Below are 7,693 nucleotides of genomic sequence, written 5' to 3'. Positions count from 1 at the left end.
GCCTTTGGGTGGCCTCACCTGTAAACGGGGCATGGCTTCCATTACCCACAGTCAGATCTATGCTAAATCAATTTAGTTATCACATGCCCTTAATCCCAGCATCATGCACCCATGATTCAGAGATCTCCCAAAAGCCTCATTTGTGAGCATCTGAGGCTTTAGAAGGCCATCCAGACACACATCGTACCAAGAGATGAAGTGTGGTGGGTCACCGGAGGCCCGGCCTGGAGCAGTGTGCTCCTTCTCAGTTTGCTGTGCCTGCGCCTGTGCCTGTGCCTGTCTCTCTCCCGAGTTGATAGACATAATTTTAAACTCTATTAAACTTGTTAGTAAAGCCATATTATTGCAATGTACGAAAAGGTAGGTAATGATTTTCCTGCTTTGCTTATACACATTTTTCAAAAAAGCGTTTTCAAAAAGCCAGGAACATACAGTAGGCTGTGATTTTTGCATATTGCACAAAGGTTCCCAAGACAGGGAAGGAGTGCTGGAATCAAAGCCCTGAAAGTACAGGCTGTGTCTACCCAGAAAAGGCTTCCAAGTAACCATTCAACCAATACCTTTAACCCAGGGGTACCTGGGTCTAGCCAGCAAAAGACGGTGTATAAACCAGTTAAATAACTAATATTAAAAATCTGAACTATTGTAAAATTAGTATAAATATATTATCTACAATCATTTTACTTGCAGTTTTAGATTCTAAATCACCACTGTGATAATCTTGTCCTTTTCTATTCAGAGATTCTTTTTATTAGAAATGTAGAACCTTAGGCCCTTTCCCAGACCTACTACAATAAAGTCTGTGTTTCTCTAAATATATAGGTGATTTTTTCCTACATTAAACATTTACTTAAAGTAGCAGAGTCAGAAAATCTCAGACCCTATGGAGCCTGGCTAGCTTCAAAGATCAACCACAATCTAATTAAAATTCCTCATTTGTTTTACTAATCTAACAAGAAAAAAAAGAAAGGTAATAGCTACTATTTTATACTTACCAATATAACTAGTGAGCAGTGTAAACACACTTTGTTGTGACAAATCATTCTCATATATATACTTTTGATATTCTAAAATGCTACCTTCCAACACCTTAAAATATCTTTCAAATTCACCCTTTTGTTAACTTTAATTTTCCCTTAGAAATATTTTAGAGAAGTACTCTTTAGTCAATTTTGAATACATATGTCCCTTGAGAGACATAATTGTACGCAGTTTATCAGTTGTTATGCAAAAGTATGACTAAATGTTAAAGACTTATCACAGTAGGAAAAACATCACTTTTATATAACTGTTCTGTTCCTACAATGGAAATTTAAAGTAAAATGATTTGCTATAATCTGATAATGAAAGGCACTGTCAGATATCAGTCCTTTATAATTTCTTAACTAAAATTCAACTTAACAGTAAATACTTCAACATTTTAAAACTAAATAGCAAACACTTAAAATTCCTAGTATGCAGCTAATATGTGCACTTAAAAATATAAAAAGAAGAAGCATAAAAATAAGCAAAGGCCAGGTGTGCTGGTACATGCCTGTAACGCCACCAGTGTGTGAAGCTGAGAGAGAAGAAATCTGAAGCAATCCCAGGCCTGAAAACAAGTGTCAAGTAAAAATCTGGCAATGCATCTTATTTTATGTATGATAACACAGTATGGTATTTTAAAATGATACTTTTAACAGTATATCCCCTTGAAATGCTTATTTGTTACTTCTTATTCATATATCACATTTGAAAAATTCTATCTGGAAACAGAAAGATATCAAGTTGGTTTTTGTCAACAAAAGTTTTCTTTCTATATTATGATGTATATACCAGGAACGTCAGTCAAAGTATGAACCTATTACATGAAGGTGCTACTGAACTGGTATTGTTACTGCCCCGCCCTTTACACTATAAAAAAGACAAGCATATTCTCATAGGAGTATAAAGGCCCTTTATATTCAGCTTCAACACTGAATTAACAACTCACAAATGATCATAATTTTGTTCTGCATTTTTCATTTAAACTCTAAGGGCTAGTCAAATAGCTTAGTGGATTAAAGCACCTGCAAGCAGGGGCAGGGGCCAGGGGTTCCATCCCCAGGCCTGCTGTGCCGCCCCCACTCCCGGGGTATGCTGAGATGGCGACTGAGACTGGGTATACCTGTACCTGGTGCATACCTGTACTCCCAACACTTGGGAGACTGTAAACAGGAGGATCACTGAGTCTGATCTAGTAGTGAGAACCTGAACACCCTGTAGGCTCTTCCCTAAAATAAAAAATAAAAATAAAAAATAAATTCTAATAGCAAACCACAGTAATTCTTGCCCACCTATGAGTGAGTGATTCTTCAAGCACTGGGTCAAGAAACCATTGAAACAAATGGTAGTCAATGAAAATAAGACAGTATTCCCTACAGAAGTAACCTACTAGAGGTTAAATGATTCTAGTTGCAAACAGAACTGGATGAGAATCAAATCTAATTTCCCCAGAAGGTTAACAATGAACTTTATCATTGAGTTTGACCGGGTTTTTCATCAACTCAGTTTGTGACCAGAATCATGGAAAAAAAAAACAAGCTTGTGAACCAAAGTAACAGTATATTGTTCTGATCACTACATTTGAGTGGGTTAGACAACCAGGTCATGAAAGCTACTATTGGATCAATAGATTTGCAAAGTAAACAGCAACCGTAAAACTGTCAGCTGCCAGTCACCGCTGAAAAAGCAGTGTAAAATGTGAAAACGGACCAAAAAGACTGTTTGCCTAGTCCATTCTTTTCTTTTTCTATTCTTTTTTTGGTACAGGGAATCAAACCAAGGACCTTGTGCTTGACAGGCAGTCATTGTGCTCCTAAGCTATATCTCTGGCCTCCAGTCCCATTTGTAATTCCTGAAAACTTCTTGTTAAAATGGCACCAATGGGATCCTGATACACATCAGCACTTCTCTGTAGGAGAAGAGACTATAGCATACTGTATGTACAACATTTATGTTTCTCATAGAATATTAACACCATCAAAACCTTTAACATTCACAAATTGTACTTAGGGGTGCAATTCTAAAAACACTTCCTAAACTGTTTAATGGAGTTAACAATGTAGATTTCCCTGTGTAAAGTTTTAAAATAGGTTAGCAACCCTTGGAACCCAGTTTACCTATACCATAAACCCTATCCTCTACCACAATGTTCTCTTCCCTACCAAAGCATCCTCCTATAAAAGGAATGTTGCATTAGTGATGTGAACTTTCATGTGGCAATACAATTCAATTATGTTTTATCTCCCAGGTTATTTGCATTTATGGCCTTGTAACAGGTGAATGAAGATGTTTACTATTGATTTCAAACATCAGTGAATGGTGATAAAGGTACTAAACTTTGGATTGGGTGAGCATTTTCTGCAATCACACCCCAAATTGTGAACTGAATGTGTCAATTACCTCAAAATTAAAGAATAGTACAATTATATTTTTAAGACAGCTCTTTTAAAGCCACATTTATAATTTTTAAAAAGTTAAACGACGAGATTATTCTATCAAAGCTTTAAAAATTTTACTTGATGACTCAAGACCTAATCAGTGAAGTATATATAAGCACATGACACATATGTAAATCCTAGTAATAGTAAATAAATTACAACTCAATAATTTTAAAAATTGTATTATCCCTAAAACAGCAAATGAACATACGAATATTTAAGTACTGCATATTAAGTAAAATATCTACTATTTTATTATACACATAATATCTAATATTTTCTATATCTCATACTTCTGGGTTTTCACAATGTGGGTTTCCACAGTGTATTTATACAAAATCCACTACTGCATTCTAATACATTTCAATTCCTTTCATTATTCCAAGCTGATTTCAGATTTTATTAATATGATGATTTGAATACTGCTTATAATTTAATGTTGTTGCCTAATTGTTCAGTGTCTTTTAAAGCTACATTTAGAAAGCAGACATTTCAACAAATGTTCCTATACACATAACACAGGATAGCCAAATTATAATTTTTAGAAAGGCTTCTGTGACAGCTAGATAGACACATTTAAGTTTTCACTTACTAGTCCTTAAAAGTTCTCAAAATAACTCCAGTCTTCTTGGATCTGGAATTGGGGGAGAGATGTTTTTACTGTTATACAAGATTACAGTTTGAGAAGACTGAATCAGCTACTGAGCTTCATATACTCTGGGACTTATCAAAGAATTACAAATTATATTCTCTTACACTAAAGACCTGTTAGGGACAATTATACTACATAATAATAGAAACTGTTTCTTTTTTTTCTACATTAAATGTTTCTTAATTTTCTGGATTCAAACCAGTCATAACACTACTAATAAGTTACAAATCTTAAGCAATATGAGAGATTTAATACTGTTATTTCTCATATGTCTATATGATGTGATTATGTGTTAAGAGACAAGGTATCCAGGACATGTTAACAAATGTTTGTTTGAAAAACTGCTTTCTGAAATTCCCTTATTTTTTTCCAGAAGGTGAAACCTGATTTGTATCATTTTCCTTACCTTTCTCACTCATCAAGTTTTGTTACTTTAAACTCCAATGATAACACAAGATTGGATAATACCTGAAAAGTCATTTTGAGTTTTATTAGCTCAACAGCTTTAGAAAACTACCAAAAGTGGATGTCACAGCAGAATATAAAAATAATGCATAAGTTTCATGCAACGTAACTGTGAAATACAGACTGTATTTGTTATGTTTATTTCTCAGTAGTCTTGGCTATCAGCTTCAAAAACTATGGGTTCTGAGCACATTAAAACAACGCTTTTAGTGAGGACCATATCTTCACTGTTTAGGTCATTAATACAGCGTTAGAGCTCAGAATGGCCTACACATGGTAAACATTCTCTGAACATTTAGTGAACTAATCTAATTAAAACCTAGACTATAGTTACTAGCAGAATTAGAACTAATTCACAAGCTTCTGATTTAAGGCTTGCTCTTAAATATCATTTATTAATTTTCCTAACTTTTTAAATAAAAAGGAGAAACAGTTACTTCAGTTACTTATTTCACAAAGAAATACTTCACTGATTCTAGGAAAAGTAAGTGGTGGTTTTGGCTCTAGCTCTTAGATGGGCTGGATAGCCTGTGAAGTCTAGAGTAAATACTGTGTGCAGATAAAAACTCTGTCCTCTGAAGCCCGTAGAAAATCGTAATTGTTTGAAACTCACACCATCAATTATCAAATAAAAATTTTATCAGTACATCTAGCTTCTGACAGTAGCCAATCTTTAAAAATACAAGTCAGCATGGATTTGATAAATCTATATGAATGTAACAGTTTTATATGTGATTATGAAATAATGAACACTTGATACACTTTTTAGTTTTGTATTTAATGTCGGTTATTGAAAAGCTGATTTTATTCTCCCATCATATTACTACTCTTCTAGTGTACAGCTGCCAACCACAGTTAAATCTGATTAGGCCTCATGCTGAGTTAATCAATCTGATAATGTCTGGCATTATTAAGAAAGCATACGTGATATGGTCACACTGTCTACTTTCAGAAGCAGGTTCACCAAAACCTTTATTTTTCTAAAACAGTACAACTACTTAAATACCTTAGAGTTTCTTATTCAATAATAAAAGAAAAAGCTTTTTTTCTTAAGTACAAAAAAATTGTTCTGTTAAAATAGTAATAGTACGAAAGCCTACATTTTCTTTGCCAACCCTTATTTAATGACAATTTCAAAATACCAAAATTGGAACTAGAAATAATTACTATATACCTAAATATAAATGCTTATAATGTAAATATTCTGCAGTAATTTTGCTATATTTTTGTTGATTATTAAAAAAAACCTTAAAATACAACCCCACCCATCATAATTTTCGTACCTTTGCCGCTTGCAAGCTTAACTATATTTAAAGGAAGCAGCAGGATGATCATTTGAATACAGGAGTCTTTGTCATGATCCCATTGTTGGAAAAGACTCATATATTTTAAGGGATAAAAAGCACTATGAAATACGTTAATGTTCTTACAAATTTTCTACCATTTTTTCTCCTTCTGCAGACATATTTAAAGAATGTAAACAAAAAGGAATTCTACATTAGTGAAAATTAACCCTTCAAGCTACAATTTTCCAGTTAAAAATATTTTTAATTTACTCTGGAGAAGTATAACTTCAGTTTTCTAGCATTCAGTTTTAAAGTTTGTTTCTTCAAAAGTAAAATTTAAAAGCAGAAATTAAAATAAAGTAGAACACACATTTTACGGAAATATAATTCTAAGAAGTGTTATTTACGGCCTGTCTTAGGATGCGGGGGTGCAGGGCAGATAGGAGATACATAACCTACTGAACGAGCTGTCTAAAGAAAATATTAAACAAAATCATGAAGACTTTCTAACGACCAACTCACATACTCTATAGCCATGTTACTGTCACTAGCATCAACAGGCAAGTAAAAAGGTAGAGAAAACACTTTAAGACCACTTTTCTCCCTCACACTATTCCCTACATTCTACAAGGCCTCAGCACCTCTTTCACAAAGTCCCTTAAGTGACACCCTCTCAGGTGGGAATTACAAGAGAGAGAAACAGGTATGGACAGAAAGAAGCTAAAATGCTGATTTTTGATGAAGCAAGATCTGCTGACTGACATTCTGCTTCCAATACAAATTCAGTCTTCCTTACAGTGACAAAAAATGCACTGAGTATTCTCTGACTTAGAAGCTTTGAATCATCCTTTCCTCATTGTCTCAAGTCACCCCTACGACTATGGATTTCATGTTTAAGGTTTTTGTTTTATTTTGTTTTTGCAGTACCAAGTTTTTGTTTTATTTTGTTTTTGCTGTACCAGGCCTTTGCACTAAGCTATATCCCCAGCCCTTCCTATTTTTTGAAACAGGGTTTCACACTAAGTCACTTAGGCTGGGATGTAATTTGAGAGCTCCTTCCTCAGTCTCCAAAGTAGCTGAGATTACACACTCAGCTTGAAGTATCTTTAATTAAAAAATATACATGTATCTACCTATCAAACCAATTCAAACTATAAAACAACAGACAATTTCACAAATTACAAACCACTGTTACATAGCAGGGAAGTGAAGCATCCTGTCTTGGGCTCCACCACTAGAAATGTTTCCAAGGCTTCCCACTACTCTTAGGAAAGAAACTAAATCCTTAAAAGGCTAGCAAGACCAGCCAGCCTCAGCTTTGTCTTGAGCTGCTCCTAGAACTGCTTTTTTACACAACCAGCCTAAAATACCCCCTTACTTGGGTGACTCAAAGGAGGCCCCACACATTTTTTTGATAATTTCCCTCTACTTTCTCTCTCTTCATCCCAAGTGACATACTTTCAGAGAAGCTCAAATTTCTGTCATAATCTCTCATAATCTCAAACAGAGTATTTGCTGTACTCTTTTCTTTTAGAATATGGTTGTCAACAACAGTTTTGCTCACTATTATAGCCTCACACACTAAAGGCACTCAGATGTTCCATAATGGGAATATTATAACTCCTTCAAAAGACTGTTTTGAAGATTAAACCAAATAATCTACATGAAGCCCAAATCCTGACCCGTACCTAAGACAAGTTTGCTTTTCTTATTAATATGGGTTTTACATAAGTGAATAAGTGCAATTAGACAGTATTTATCAAAACTCTTAAAAATGAACTCTTTCACATTACTCTGCTTATTATCTCCATACATTATTGAAAAAAAGG

General features: G+C 34.3%; 1 protein-coding gene across 1 annotated transcript in view; it reads right to left on the bottom strand.

Annotated features, from left to right (window-relative positions):
* The window catches only part of LOC101585338 (ubiquitin-conjugating enzyme E2 E2), a 324,620-nt gene that overhangs the window by 259,325 nt on the left and 57,602 nt on the right, over positions 1–7,693 (bottom strand). The gene's annotated exons all lie outside the window — the stretch shown is intronic.

This window comes from Octodon degus, unplaced genomic scaffold (assembly GCF_000260255.1).
Source record: "Octodon degus isolate 3935 unplaced genomic scaffold, OctDeg1.0 scaffold00059, whole genome shotgun sequence".
Lineage (NCBI taxonomy): Eukaryota > Metazoa > Chordata > Mammalia > Rodentia > Octodontidae > Octodon > Octodon degus.
This window is presented reverse-complemented; position numbering and strand designations above follow the sequence as displayed.